Consider the following 14785-nt stretch of genomic DNA (forward strand, 5'->3'; position numbering starts at 1 on the left):
GAATAAACAGATACACACAGGGCCTACAGACGCAGAGAGATGTTTCTTGGCACATCCTAAGCTGCTATTAAAAGAGATTTCTTAGACAAACTCAGATGGAAATTTCCAATCTGTGCCATCACTATGAGGGCAAGCTGTGAGGTGCAATCTTCCTGGAGAGCTGGGATACCAGAGATGGGTATGGCAGGGACAGGCACAGCAGGGATGGGTATACTGGGGCCACAGAAAATCTCCTGGACACCTTCCCTCTGTTGGAGATCAACCTCTAGGACTCGCTCCATTCCTTCACAAATTTCAGCCTACCCAACAGCACTAACTTAGTGCTTTAGAAGGAATACTTTTTATCTGCCAGGTTCAGATGTCACTCTGGTGTGCCAAAGGTGAACCCTAAATAGTTCTGCTTTATTTCTGGTAATAATAAGACATTATTTAAAACATAACCTGTCAAAAATACATGCAAGTGGCTCTTAAGCAAAAGCTTTGTGATCCAAACTTGTGCAACTGCCATCATGTGCCATTTCAGGGATTCAGTTCTCTGTTACATAGTCTTCAATTTCTATTAAAAGCTGTAAGACTTTCTATAATGTTTTTATTTCTGATTTGCTCATCTTACAAGTTTTCATTCTGAGTCATCAATACACGATCAACAAAATACACAGCAGCTACGAATATGAAGAAACTGAATAAAAAGAACTGCAGAAGTATTCACTTTTTTCAGAGCCACAACCAAAGATGTATAAGCAAACATGAATTCTCTAGTATTGATGGCCAAAATTTCATGGACCGTTTCATTGTTCTTGTCAGTGCTTTGCTTAATATTTCCCTTCCCTGAATCTAGAATCCAGAAGTTTTTTGCAAGACGTCTCTCTGATATGAATGGCAATTGCTAACAGATTTGCTTTCTATTATTCTCAGGTTTCTAAATTTCGTTGGGTTGCCCAATAGATCTGTAGTTTTTACACCTGAAAGTGTTCTCTTATTGCTGTTTGGACAAAGCCAAAATGCTTCTTCTAAAGAAAGGAAATTTTCTACAGCGAGATCAATCCAAATAGTGCAACTACAAAATCCAGAGGAGAAAAACATCACTTTCCTCATCCTGTTCAATTTTTCTTTTTCCAAGCAGAAATTTAGAACCACATCTTCATATTCTGTCTCCTCTAAAACATTTTAATCTATCCTTTTCATGAAAATAAAATATAAAAAGAGTTATCCTTATTTTGGTTGAGAAACTCCAGAATTTCATTAAGTCTCTTTCTGTGACAAAGCGTAGTTTGGCTAGTACACAGTACATCATTATTTGATTCCTAATCTCCTTACACAATGGACCCTGTGACTCACGTGTTTTTTTATGTTTCAGAAGCACTTCAAGTTTCTTCCACAAGGCCAACAAAACAACATCAGGATTTTTCCAGCAAATCTTGCTTAAAGATAGCTGCTGAAAGGCAGGCAAGAAGGTGCGCTGTGACTTCATCTACTATATATCCGCCAAGTGCAACATTTAGTTCTGAGTAGAAGAGCAGGAAAAATGCAGGAACAAACTCTGCAGTGCTTGTATTACTGTCCAGTCCTACTGCGAATCACAGCCACTCTGATATTAACCATACTCACTTAGCATCTTCTTCTAGAAGACTCTTGATGGTAACCAAAGAGACAGATTTCTGATGCCTTTGAGTAACAGCCAACATTTCAGATACAAATTATTCAAGGTATCAATTATTCCACAAGAGATCTATGTTTAAGAAGCAAACCTCAATACAATGCATGCACTCTAAAGCTGTTAGAAACTTTGCATTGTTGAATTGCAGTGTACAGATTCTAATCAAATTTCCAGAGGGAAATAAAAAGGAGAGCCAAAATCTTGTTTCTACTAAAAATTCCCATGGGAGTGATCAAATCAGTCAGCTATCACACTGAGGGGACGAGGACAGCTTAAGTAGCGCGCATCAGAAGAGTACGTAAAAGGATTGCTCCTTCATATTGTTCAGGGGAGGCTGACTTACACAAGGACATTCACAAACTGTTATTTTCACAGGAAAGCTGGGGAGGAACTTTTTATAAGGGGATGCAGCAACAGGATGAAGGGAAATGGCTTTAAACTGAAGGAGGGTAGATGTAGATTAGATAGTAGGAAGAAATTCTTTATGGTGACACTGGAACCGTAAAGAACTTTACTGATGAGACACTGGAGCAGGTTGCCCAACAAGGCTGTGAATGCCCTCTCCCTGGAAGCATTCAAGGCCAGGCAGGATAAGGCCGTGAGCAACCTGGTCTAGTAGGAGGTGTTACTGCCTACAGCGAGGGAGTTGGAAATAGAGGTTCTTAACGGCCCCTTTCAACCCCAACCATTCTATGGATACACCAGAGGGGCTTGTTAAAAGTTTCAGGCAAACAAAATGTTGGTCTCTTCTGGCCCTGTGCAGCTGTCTGTGCAGGAAAGCGGCAGGGTGAAAGGATCTGCTCACCATGAGGAATGTAAATGTCACTCCTTTTCTCCTCCCCTTATGAGCAGGACATGACAAGGAGGTATATGTAGAGGAGCTGTGATAAATACGTAATTTTCTTAATGCTATGGGAAAGTCCTTTCTGATCAGCAGAGGGAACTGCACAGAGAATATAGTGCAGTGACCAACAGAACTAAATATACTCAAGTCCACATGGTGAAATAACAAATGTTCACTGTGTCACGGAAACATGTAAGAAATACTCCGAGAGGGCAGTTTAAATGGAAAAAGCTATGATGTCCATGGAGAGCACTGCAGACCAATCTGACGAGTCTCACTGTGCCCATCACAAGCCTCCATGCCGTGGAACTGACCAGAACGTGCACAAATGCTGGTAACAGAGAGGGAGCAAGCTAAGTCATTAACACATCACAGTGCTCTGTTTGTCCATCACTGGCTCAACATAACCAAAATTTGAATCTGTAGAAACAGATGACAAGTAACCATCATTGAATGTGGCAAAAACACAAATCCACTCATCCACCCTCAGTAAAAATAGGTGAGTAAAAAACCACTAACAAAAGCAGGCTCAGTGAGCTTGAAATCCCCTCTAAGGAGCCAAGGAAGATGTTCCAAGGAAGCAGGAAAAACTGGGATCAGCCACCTCCCCTAGTGAAAAATCGGAGTTAAAACGAAAACATAACACCTCAAAATGACTGACCCAAAGACTTGCTTTTCCCACAGGGCCTTGTGAAAGTGAATTGTGAGATTTTAATGTCATCGAAAAGCACAGAATGGAATGATTTGAAAGGTGGTGCTGGCAAATATCCTTGTGTGACTGCTATGTCTAAGAGTGTTCACATTAGGAGAATTACTTGAAAAAGTAGGCTCTGTTTCCTGTGCTGAGAAGCCCTGGACACGCACTTGGATTATATCAGACATAGCCATGGAAATAAGTCTAACAAGATAAGAGAAGACAACTAGGAAAGAGGTGAAAGCAATTCACCTGATGAGTATTATCAGAAATCTCTGTGCAGCTCACATAGCAAAGTGCTGTAGAAAGAGCATAAATTCTGTTTGAGTGACACAAAAGGAAGCCAATCAGTTATGAAAATATATAAGAATGAGAATGCATAAAATACAACATTACAGTTACTAGAAAGGAGTGCATTACACTATAAGCAGGCTCAGCTCAGGTTGACATACAAACATCATATGTTCTCAAATTTACATAACACGCTAAATTAATTATTATTTTTTTTTAATTTAGAGAGAGTGCTTTTCCCTTTGGTATGCAGCAAATCTAACAATGCTTCCCTAACAGTCTGTTAGCTGTCACTATATGGACGGCCCCTTGCATCCTGCGAGACCATTTCAGCAGCGCTTTGTGTAAGACTTACTCTGGAACCCAGAACCTCATAATATATGGATCTGTGTAAGTGAACTGAGTAGATGTAAGTCTGAGTATCCTTAATGGATAAAAGCTCTTGGCAACCATGAAGCAAAGGGAAATGTACTGGCTCTAAAAAATAACGGAGCCAGCATTTTTCAATTTCTCACTTCTTAGAGATCTTTTCCAAAGAATTAAATGTATCTCTTCCAGGCAGTGGAATGTGGATTAAAAAGCAGTGTTGCAAGAAATGTCTATCTGGTCCAGGAAAACAGGTTATGTTTTTAGACATATTAGTGAAACAATTATTTATGTAAGCCATTTTAAAATATTTTCAGCATCCTGCATTAATTATGAGAAGAAAAGTTTTAAATATTAGGCCTAGGAAAATCTAACGTTTTTCTAAAACCCTGACCGTAAAGGAAAATGAGTTTTACCTAAAACACATGAAAGCAGGTATTGATGCATTTAAAAATATTTTTCTTTCTGTCTGTAAATAAATCACTCATAGCTGGCATTGCCTCATCCATGAAGAATCATCCTTGCTTTAACAATACTCTGCTAGATGCTGCACAAATCCCAAAACACAAACAATGAAGCTTCACTGCGTGGAGTTTTTCATATAAAAGATAGAACAGAAAAACCAGGATACAAGAAGGGATTAATCTGGAAATTCTGTTTGTTCGCATTTCTCCCTCCACCCTTCTACTGGCTGCATGGTGGTCTGCAAGTCTCTCAGACTGTTTCTCCTCCCAGTGCTCACCCAGCAGCAGCTGACTCCTCCCATCCTGGCAGGCAAGGAACCTCAAAGGGCTTCCAGAATGAACCTTGTAGAACTGGCTTTGTTGCTATGAAAAAATGAGTTTACTGGTACAGAAAAAAAACTGAAATCAAATAAAAACTCGTGCTTGTCATTAAGAAATCTTGATACAACTTCTGCAGAGCAGAACCAAAGTCAATTTATCAACCACATCTGGAAGGTGCTTTGGTTTATGCAGGAGGAAACGCTGGAATGCGAACACAGGCTAGGTTGGGCCATCATAAACTTCAAGAATGTGAATTAAGTGCATCGCAAATCTGTTACCACATATTTTTTCCAAAAACAAGATGAAAACATTTGAAAAAGAAAAGTCAAATAAATCCTCAAGGTCAATTAATGCTGTTACGCTATGGTTGAATTTGACATAAAAGATCAAAGTGCATCACTGACAGTAAATGATCTTTGGTTTATGTAGTGACATGTTGATCAGTATTCCACTTCTGATGAAGTCTTTATCAGCAATTCTCTCCCTTCTTCGCTGCACAAAACTAGAAACAAATTTACACACAAACATTCTGCTATTTTCTCTGAATGTTACAAAGGTTGGTAGTAGGGAAATGTTGGACTTCTCTCCTGACTGCAGATGCTGGGACAGAGTTTAGAAATACAAGACCTCGTGCAGAAACTTAACAGTATTTCCACAGACAACTGCTGTTAGCACTGGTTAGCCTCTGCTACTCCTGGAGGAGGACCCTTCTGTTTACTCCTTCCAGCAGTCAGTTATGCTTTCAGCAACATGAACTTCAAGGTCTTGCTTTTCTAGAACACAGGTGTCGCCTGTCCTCCCAGAACTCATCTCCAGAGCTGCCAGGCAGATGAAAATGGACCATTTAGACACCATTTGATAATTATACCATGGTTGCATAATTCTGTCCTGATTTCTGTTGTTAGTGGGCATGCCGAAGTGTTAGGAAGTATCAGAGGAAGACCTCACTGATGCTTCCATTGGCAATTCATGGCACTTCTTAAGCTTCTCTCCCTAACTTTGTCAAGCATGGGTGTTCACTTCAGTATTACCTGTGCCAAAGCAGAAGCCCTAGGGATGATAAGCCTGAGTCCTGCTACTGCCACTAGAGGTTCTTCCCCAACATCCAGCAGCAGTGCGAGTGACAGCAGCCACCAAACACCAAATTTCTTTGCAGATCTGTGACCAGATCAAGTGATCAGTTTCTCCTTAAGCACCAAGTAGTAACACTACTTATATTGAATAAAGAGGCTCCGAACTCCTGTGTGCATGCTAGTCTGACTTCTCAGGTTCCCTATTGCAACCTGGGAAGAAATGGATAATGAAGTAAATAAGTATAACACTAGTCTACTGATAATTTTTACTTCTACTTTGCTTTTTACTTACTGTTGTCTTTTTTCCTGTATTTTTCCTGTTCCTCGGAGGGTAAACGTTTCGGTAATAATTAAAGCAGTAGCATGGGTATCACCCTTCTCTATAGAGTGCTTAAGTACTGAAAAATATACCTGAGATAATAGGAAGCAGAAGAGGGTATAGTCTATTTCAGAAGGCAGCTCTCCAGTTCCAGGTGGTTGGAGGGCAAGTTCAGAGCATTCATTCATGATGTGGGTGGTCTGGGCTGAGAGCTGAACTCTGTGCTCTGCGAAGGGAGTGGACTCCTCAGGGGGAGAAAGAAAGGTTGAACTTACTGCTCTCCTACTTCAGTCTGTTTAGTAAAAGCTCAGCATGGAATATCCGTAAAGACAAAGTTGTTGATAGAGCTGGCAATACTTAGTTTTAATTTATTAAATATATTTAGCAAGACCTTGGGGAAAAAAAAAAAAGGAGGAAATTAATTTTCAAACTGGGAGTGGCTGTGAAGAGTTCAGCTTTAAAACAATTCTAAATTCTGGAAAATTTGCATCCAAATCTCTTGAGCTGTGGCAAAACTTATTTACTTTCAAAATCTTTAGTTTATATCCCCACAGGCTCATTTATAGATAGTGATTTTTTGGAGAGGGGTGGAGGGGAACTATTTGTCTTCCTCTGGTGATGGCTTAATAAGACCCCCATCATAATGGCGTTTTTGAAGTGCTGCAGTGGTTCAAGTTAGCAAAAACAACGTTGGAGCCAACAATTACAGATTCCAATCCATTACTCATAGGCAAAATACTCCATAATCATATCACAAATTTTTACAAGCAAAGTCTTTTCAACCGTATTTTAGTCTGCTTTGCCATTGCTCTGTCAAAGAGAGGAAATGTTTTTCGCTGTTCTCATTTTCCAAAGAACTGAACTTCTGCACCCTATGGACTGTTCAAGCCTGAGTCTGCAGTGAACTTAAGATGGGAGCAGGTGCCTGACTTTTGCAGCTTCACCGAGAAACTGGATGAAAGCTTCTGCTGAGGTCACTGAAAAAAAAAACAACAACCCAACCTGTTGTTAGTGGCACCGATCCCATGCATGACAGCACCACATTTGGCCCATTGTACTTTCAAGGTCACCAAAGCAAAGTCACCAAAGACAGCAGACAGAGAAAACGGAGACAAAATTATTCTAGAGGAGCAAGAGAACAACCAAGTAATTTTGCCATCCACTGAACATGTAATACACCCTTACAGAGTCAGCTCTAAGTGCTCAAAAAGACTTAGCTTACTTGAGGCAAGTTTACAGGGATGTTTGTATCACTATCAATCAGGAACCTCTTACTTCAGGTTCAGAGATTGCAGAAGAGTTGCAGGAGATCAGCAGGAGAGCTGAAACTGGCTTTAGGCTTCTGTGCTTCGAACATTATCAGGCTTCGTGCTGTGGCAGCCACTAGCTATCAAGTGTTCCAAAGCCATCACCTGCATCTCTATAATGCTACTACATCTTACAGATCTGCAGTGGCTCCCAGAGGGAGGTTGTAAAGATCCCACACGCTTTGCTCCTGGTGCAACTATGCATGAGGAAGGGAAAAAAAAAGAAAAGAAAGGCACTCGGTGGACAACTGAGAAAAGGCAAACAAAGCAGACAGCAATGAGCTGACAGAGGAAAGCGAACTCAAACAAGAGAGACATATACACACTTTAATGGTGCCAAAGGCCAGAGCAAAATTAGTTCTGGAGAGAAAGAATAGAACAAGTATGTGTAGATGCAGGGAGATAATTATTTCTGTTTTAGCTTGACCTAGAAGACTGCTGCACATTTGTGTATGCAAAGCTGTTCACTAATTGCTACTGAAAGGTCACAAAAGCAAATAAAGAGCAGAGAATTTCCGGACGTATAAACAGACAGAGGATGGCTACTACAAAGCTCAGTTAAAAAGCCCTCGGTATATTGGGTAAACTCTTAAAGATGGTTTTAAACCAACAGTAGCAAAAAGATGCAAGACAGGTGTATTCCAGCTCTGTCGTGAGAATGCTGCAATACTCAGCCATAGAAAAAGGGGGCTTAAGCAGGCAGTAGGAGTTTTGTCTCAAACTACTTCATTCTGCTTTGCCAATTTAATTCAGAGTTCAAATGTATTTTTATGACATACAAGAGCAAGAGACTCTTGTATGTGAGACTGGCAATTGGAAACTTTATGAGATGTCAGGAAAATAAATTTGGCTGAAATTTCAGAGATCAGCAGGGTCACTGAAGAAACCCTAAGCAAGGACTACGGGAACTAACAAGCCCCATTACAAGCTGTGTGTTCTTTGCTAACTTGCTCCGCACGCAAAGGCAGCCTGGAAAAAGATCCATATTTATGAAATCTGAACTCACTTCAGGATATTTTAATTACAATAATAGCTTGATTAAGATCTAAGTGAAAATACGAAGCTCTAAAACGAGTTATTTTAATAAGTACATAATTTTCCTTTTTGAAGATTAGCTTAGAAAGGAGTTAATCCTCATGGACAAAGAAACACAATGCACGTAGGAAAGGCTTTGTGAATGGTTATTCATCTTCCATGTTAATGACGTACAAACAATTGCATGGGCCCAACTCACACCATTAAGATAGCAAAACATAGCTCTGTTAAAGTCAGGTAGTGCCAGAATTTAGACTGCCTATGTAACTGCTGTTCGGTTCGCTTCTACATAAGCATTGTGATGGTATCTTCACTTTTATTCTTATAAGCTATTTTTGTACTCTGGAGTCTAATTCAAGCATAGAATTGACTATTCAAAGAGCGTGCTAGAGGCAAAACATCCACTCTTCTCAACTTCTGGTTAGTGACATACTTATCTAACTTCCAAAGCCTACACAGAATCTTTAATTTCTTCTTTATAAAGTTTCTGCAACTTCCATTCACTGCAAGATGAGGGGGAGCCGCAGGCTGGATAACGATGAGCCCCTGCCACTGAAGAAAGGTGCCATGACGAACACAAGACGACTAAGTTAGGGATGCTCACAACAGCACTGAGACTCGCATTTTTCAAGCATTTCAGCACTTCCTAAATATATTTAATCTAATAATCTGATTTTGGAAGTTCTTGCCATCTTATGTCTGAAGACCCAGTCCTATAAAGAACAGGGCTGAATTTTAATATGCCCCATTACAGTACAATCGAATAAGAGACAACATATGATAGGGACAATTCTTTCTCTGTAGATGTACACTGTGTCCAAGTGTTGGAGCAGAAGAAACTGTCCAGGCACTCAGCCTGAATCCATCTATCCAGCTCCCTGGAGAAGATGTGTGTTTCCACAGCTCCAAGCAGAATAAACACCCGGGAACACAGCTTCCGAAATGGCTAAGATGGACCAAAGCAATACTGAAAAGGAGGATTTCCTCTCCCTTTCATCTCACTCCTTCTCCTCCATCTTCCTGGCCGCTTATAACAGCTCTGTCCTCGTGCTAGCTGTCCCACATGCCTTGAACTGAATCTTCTCACTCCCTGGAGCAGCAACAGTTTTCTGCAAGGTCTGTGAATTTGGGCAAAGTGTGACGGTGCCAGTGCTGGATAAAACAAACCAGAAGAGGAGCATGGCCAGGAGGAGAGAGAAGGGGAGAAACAGCAGACCTTCTTCCTTAGCTGAGAGTTGTTCAGCCAGGTTGTTCTCCCAGCATCATCCAGAGCCTTTGATTCTGCCATTTTATGAAGGGAAGCGGGAAATGGAGGGCTTAAGTGAGCATGAGCCTTAGCCAGAGCCGAGCAGAAGCACGCAAGAGGTGGAAAAGATACTTCTCTGTTTCCAAGGTTCTCTATCTGCTCAATTTCCAGAGGCTTCCCATGCACAAAGGGAGAACTACAGCTTTCCCAGAAAGGTCGAGAGATGTTTTTACAGCGGAAAAGATTTGGCAATCTGAATACATGGTTACTCCCTACTTGTAAGTACTTTCTTCTGAAATAACACGCTCCAGCCCATAGTTTCCAGGAGATGTCTGAGTCCTCAGAGCGTGAAAAGAATGAGGACATCTCCCATTTCTGTAACTCAGGTGGATCAACAGGCAGCCTCTGATGGTTATTGAACTGTGCTGCGTTTTGCTGGCTGGCCCACTGATGTGAGATTTCACCTCACTTCACCTTACCAGGCTGCCTGTTTCAGAAAGCAATGCTACCTGTGAAGTGAATTGGTACTTCTATAGATTTACATCTTTGGATTTCAGGCAACGACTTCTACGAGTCATGAGATGTTGTCACTAGTGTCGTATAAGCTCGTATTTATAAGGACTTATTTCTTGGTCATCTCAAAAGGAAATGATCTAATTACAGACTAATACGGTAGGATCGTTATTAGGTTAGCTGCCCAAGCCTTCTCATTAGAAGACCCCCTGCTTTTTGTACTGTTTGATTTTGCAGGATTAACTCCTTGACTTGGTTTCTTTCATCCTGCCAGGCTTCCTCAGACTTTTTATAATGAAAAATTCAGCATTAAAACATATCAATTTCCAACAATACAGATGAAAAGAAACATTATGTTTTCCTGATGCTAAGGCTTCCATACACATAGCTTTGAGCAGGGACTGGAAATGTGAGGTGAGGAGAACGGGGCTGTTGAGGGATCATCCTTTGAAAATCAACTGAAATTTCGCACTGTAGCACATGCCTGAAAAAACTGCACTGTGCATATGTTCAGCAGAGACTTGCCAGAACTTCGCAAGGCAGCTCAGCAGAGATGCAGTATGCAATAAGCACGTCAGACCTCATAAGGCTTTTCTGTGGCAGGAAGGTTTATAACCCAATACCGCTAATAACGGCTCCCTCAGATCAAGTTGCAGGTCTGTGCAGCACATTTACAGTTTCTAGCAGGCTAATAAATCCTCTTATTGTCAGCACAATTACAAAGTTCAGTTTTCCTTGTTTGCATCTTTCATAAGCTTACAAGAGTTGGCGTAAAACATCTACTTGAAAAAACATCCAGTACAAAGGCCAAAGTGAGTCTTATTAGCCCCATTATACAAACATATTTCAGTATCACTGTAGTCCTTCTGCGGGTATTCTCTCTTGATCTTTTATATAAACATACAATCATAAGAAATTATGAGCACATTTTGCTTTGAAAAAGTATAACCACTACTTGCACAATAACTGTAGTAAAGAAGTTACCTCAACACAAAAATTATAATGATTTGAAGGTGAGATTAAACCGCTTGCAACCCTGTTGCATTATACAACAATTAATACCTCTCACTTCAGGAAAACTGAAGTCTAGCTACAGGAATCCCCACTACGCTCTGAATTCAGGTACTGGAAAAAGAGGATGACCACTGGATGTAAAGTTAGCCATGCAGTGCTAAAAAATAAGCAGAGGAAATAAAATACATGCTATTTCCCCTTAATGCTATTTAGCCATTCTAAGAAACACACACCATCAGTCATAATTAAGATAAACACAACATCAGCGCACATATGGTTTGTGCTTTTATCAAGGGGTCTCAGGCCCTCCTCTCCTAACAAACGAGCATACGTGTTATAGCTGGGAAGAAAAATGACTAAGTTAAATATACTCTGGCTGCCTTAACTCAGAATTGCCTTGTTTTTATGGATTTACGTTAAATCCCTAAGGTTATTTTAAAATTGTTTTCAGTGTTATTTTATCGTTAATCTTATTATCATCCAAAAAACCTGGCCGCAAATGCTTGCTTTGAGGATTGGCAAACACATATGTACAGCTTGAAACAATTTACTGAAAACATGTTGCTTACATAAGAGAACATGCTGTCTTCAAATTCTGTTCGTAAGAAATGCTCATTTCTTTAATTTCCTTTCTATTTATGGATTCTGAAGACAGCAGAAACACAACTCTAAGCACACCTATTGCTATCAACTAATTTTAACCCTGAGAGAATGGACCTTTCTCATCCATGCATCATTTTGCAAGGTTTTCCTACAGATGGCACCCAACCAAATGCTAGCCTAGGTAAGAGGAGTTTTCAAAACATGAAACTTGTAACCAGTCATGCTGTAAACTAGTAAAGAATAGTGTAATAACGACAGGGATGACAGTTCCAATTCAACAAAACAATCATGTTTTGCCCAGAAATTTAGTGAACATAGTGGTTACAATAAATAAAAACTTGCAGTAATATACTTCCCTACCTCTTTTCCCCATATATCTACTCTGACTACAGTACTTCAGTCACTGGTAGATTTCTGTAACTCACTGCAGTGAAATACAATTATCTTCACCATTTTACAGCCCACTTCAGCAGTAAGTCTTCCTTCAAGCAAGACAAAATTCCCACTTCGTCTTGCGCAGTGTAAGCATAATGGCTCAAATCTCATCACTCACCATTACCGGCAGGTGCGTGTGTAGCTGGGACAGCCTTGGACTTGCTCTGGTAGGCAGATGAAATCAACAAAGAACTCTGACCATTCTAGATTTTTTAAAGCAAACCTTCACTTTACAGTGATGTCTTTCAGATGCCATTTTTAATTAACCATTGTTAATATTACTCACGTTTTTGAGGGTTTAAAGCCCTCAATAATGAAACAATGATGAGATTTTCTTCCAGTAATTCCATCAGCAGCAAATGCAGAGAATTCTGCCTCTTCCTACTGCTTTCATAATCTTTTGCTGATTAAGTACCTTATCATCTGTGTCACCTACGAACACAGAAGTCAGGAGCATTTCATGCTTCCTTCTGCCTTCATTGCTCTGGACAAAGGGAAGGGGAAGAAAGAAACAAGCTCTACATTTCGCAACATGCATAAGTACCATAAAATTCCAAAGCTTTCAAAAAAAATTCAGTCCTCAGAGCACCTTTCAAAGAGCCTGTACAATCAATGAATATACAGATGTTACGGTTATGAGACAAGCCAGAGAGCTTGGCCACGCAGTTATTAAACCAAAGCAAAATAAATAGGATGCTTACCCAAATCCTGAGTTTGCTATGAATCTCCAGCAGAGAAGATCTCCAGAAGAGATCCTTCCCTACTGGCAGTCAGCTCTTAAATGGGTCTAAGAGAGGTGCAGCCAGGTTCCACCCCTTCCAGCAGCACAGGTGAATTGCCTTCACCTGTGCTCCTGTAGCTGACTCATATGCTCACCTCAGGTGATCAATCAGAGGTTCAGGCCGTGATTGAGCAGTTCCCATACGGAGACAAAAGCAATCTATTGGCTTCAGTAGCAAAATTTTGCTGTGATAATTCTACATCAAGGTTTTGAAAATGCTAAGTCTCAATTTCCGTCAATCTAAAAGGTCAGGTGTGAAGTTCCGCCCCTGTATCTATCTGCACTTAAATGATATACAAGATCAAGCTGAAATCCCTTTCTAGGCTAAAGAGTAGGAAAAGCAGCCTGCATATAGGTAGCTGGCCTGCTCAGGAACTCAGCTGGAACCCCTTATTTCCAGCTCGCTTCCCCATGTGGTCACACAAATCTGGATCACAACAGCTGGACCCAAAGCCCCACAGTCCAACTTGACTCTCCTCCATTATTTTTTTCATTAATATCCAATTTCAGATGAGGAGAGTGACATAAGTGCGTAGGCATTCAGAATAACTTCATTCTAAAATTAAATATAGCTGTCTTTCAAAAAACTGAACTTTGGTAACACGTTAGATAGAAAAGATCCCAGAGGCCACAAGTATGCATAACTTACAATCGCAGTTAGACTTCAAAGGTCCATCCTTCACACCCACACCAGGGTCTATTTTACTGCAATTCTTTTCTAAAAAACTAATTGCCTGCTGAGCTTTATATAAGCAATTTACACTTTCCCCTTTATTCCTCATGAGACAACGGACACAAAGTTGAGAGCACAACTGCTGGTTTCACCAGCACTAATGCAGTTTTGGTCAGCTTACTTGATCCCAGTTTCCCAGGGATGCTGGGTGTGTGCAGTAATTTTCCTTCTGTTTCATCTTGCCACGGACATTTAACCACAGTTTACTTCAGGTCTAACTCAGCTGCTGTCACCAGGTAACTCTCCCTTGCTCAGATCAATCACAGAGGGATTAAGTGATGCTTTTGCTAGAGGTTTTGTATAGACACAGCATGGCTACTGGCAAAGCTTCTGCAGCTCGACTTGCACAGTATGTGCTGCTTCCAGCACTGCAGCAAGCCCTGCAGACCCATGTGTGTGTGTCTTTTTGCCTCAGAGCCCTAAAACACAAGTCAGCTTTGGGCAGTTGTGCTTGTGTTCTACAGAGTTGCCTTCCTCTGATTCCTCACAACATGTTTTTTTTCCTGCATCTACCACAGGTGGGGTATGCACAACCTCAACCCCATGTGGTCACACTGCAGAATTGCTTTAAGTTGAAAGTTACAGATGCCACATCTTAGAACACAAATTGACCCAGACAGGTAAGAGGTTTCTGAAAGGAGAGATCACATTTGTATTTCTGATAATTCCCCTTCCCTATTCCTCTCATTCCTGTGTTTTTTTCTCTTGAACAGCTCACTAAAGAATCCAAGAAACCTTTCATGGAAACCAAGGAAAACCTTCAGCCAATTCAGGAAATTGTTCATCTAAAAGGCATTAAGAGGATCGTAAGAACATGATTATCAAAAAATGAGCATCAATTGGTGCTCTCAGTAGACCACACTTAGCCTGAGATGATCCTGGAGCTTCTTCTTACATAGAGATGAGCCGTCAGGCTTTCAGAACTATAAAATGCAATGCTTGGAGCAATGGATCACCATTTAGATAATGCAAAGTGTATTTTAGTTCGGCGATATAACACCTAATCCTGCAAAACAACTGATCCAAATTACTACCAGTTAAGCATGGACTGCTTTCTAATCAATTCTTTAAGTTGGCGCTATTCACTGA

General features: G+C 40.6%; 1 long non-coding RNA gene across 1 annotated transcript; it reads right to left on the minus strand.

Annotated features, from left to right (window-relative positions):
• Nucleotides 1-572: 572 nt before the first annotated feature.
• Nucleotides 573-14029, minus strand: LOC128084322 (uncharacterized). Its single transcript, XR_008208463.1, has 2 exons — nucleotides 12884-14029; nucleotides 573-7006 (listed from the first exon to the last, which is right to left on the minus strand). It is a non-coding gene; the product is annotated as an uncharacterized LOC128084322 (long non-coding RNA).
• Nucleotides 14030-14785: the final 756 nt, after the last annotated feature.

Source organism: Tympanuchus pallidicinctus, unplaced genomic scaffold (assembly GCF_026119805.1).
Source record: "Tympanuchus pallidicinctus isolate F22 unplaced genomic scaffold, pur_lepc_1.0 scaffold26, whole genome shotgun sequence".
In the NCBI taxonomy this organism is placed as follows: domain Eukaryota; kingdom Metazoa; phylum Chordata; class Aves; order Galliformes; family Phasianidae; genus Tympanuchus; species Tympanuchus pallidicinctus.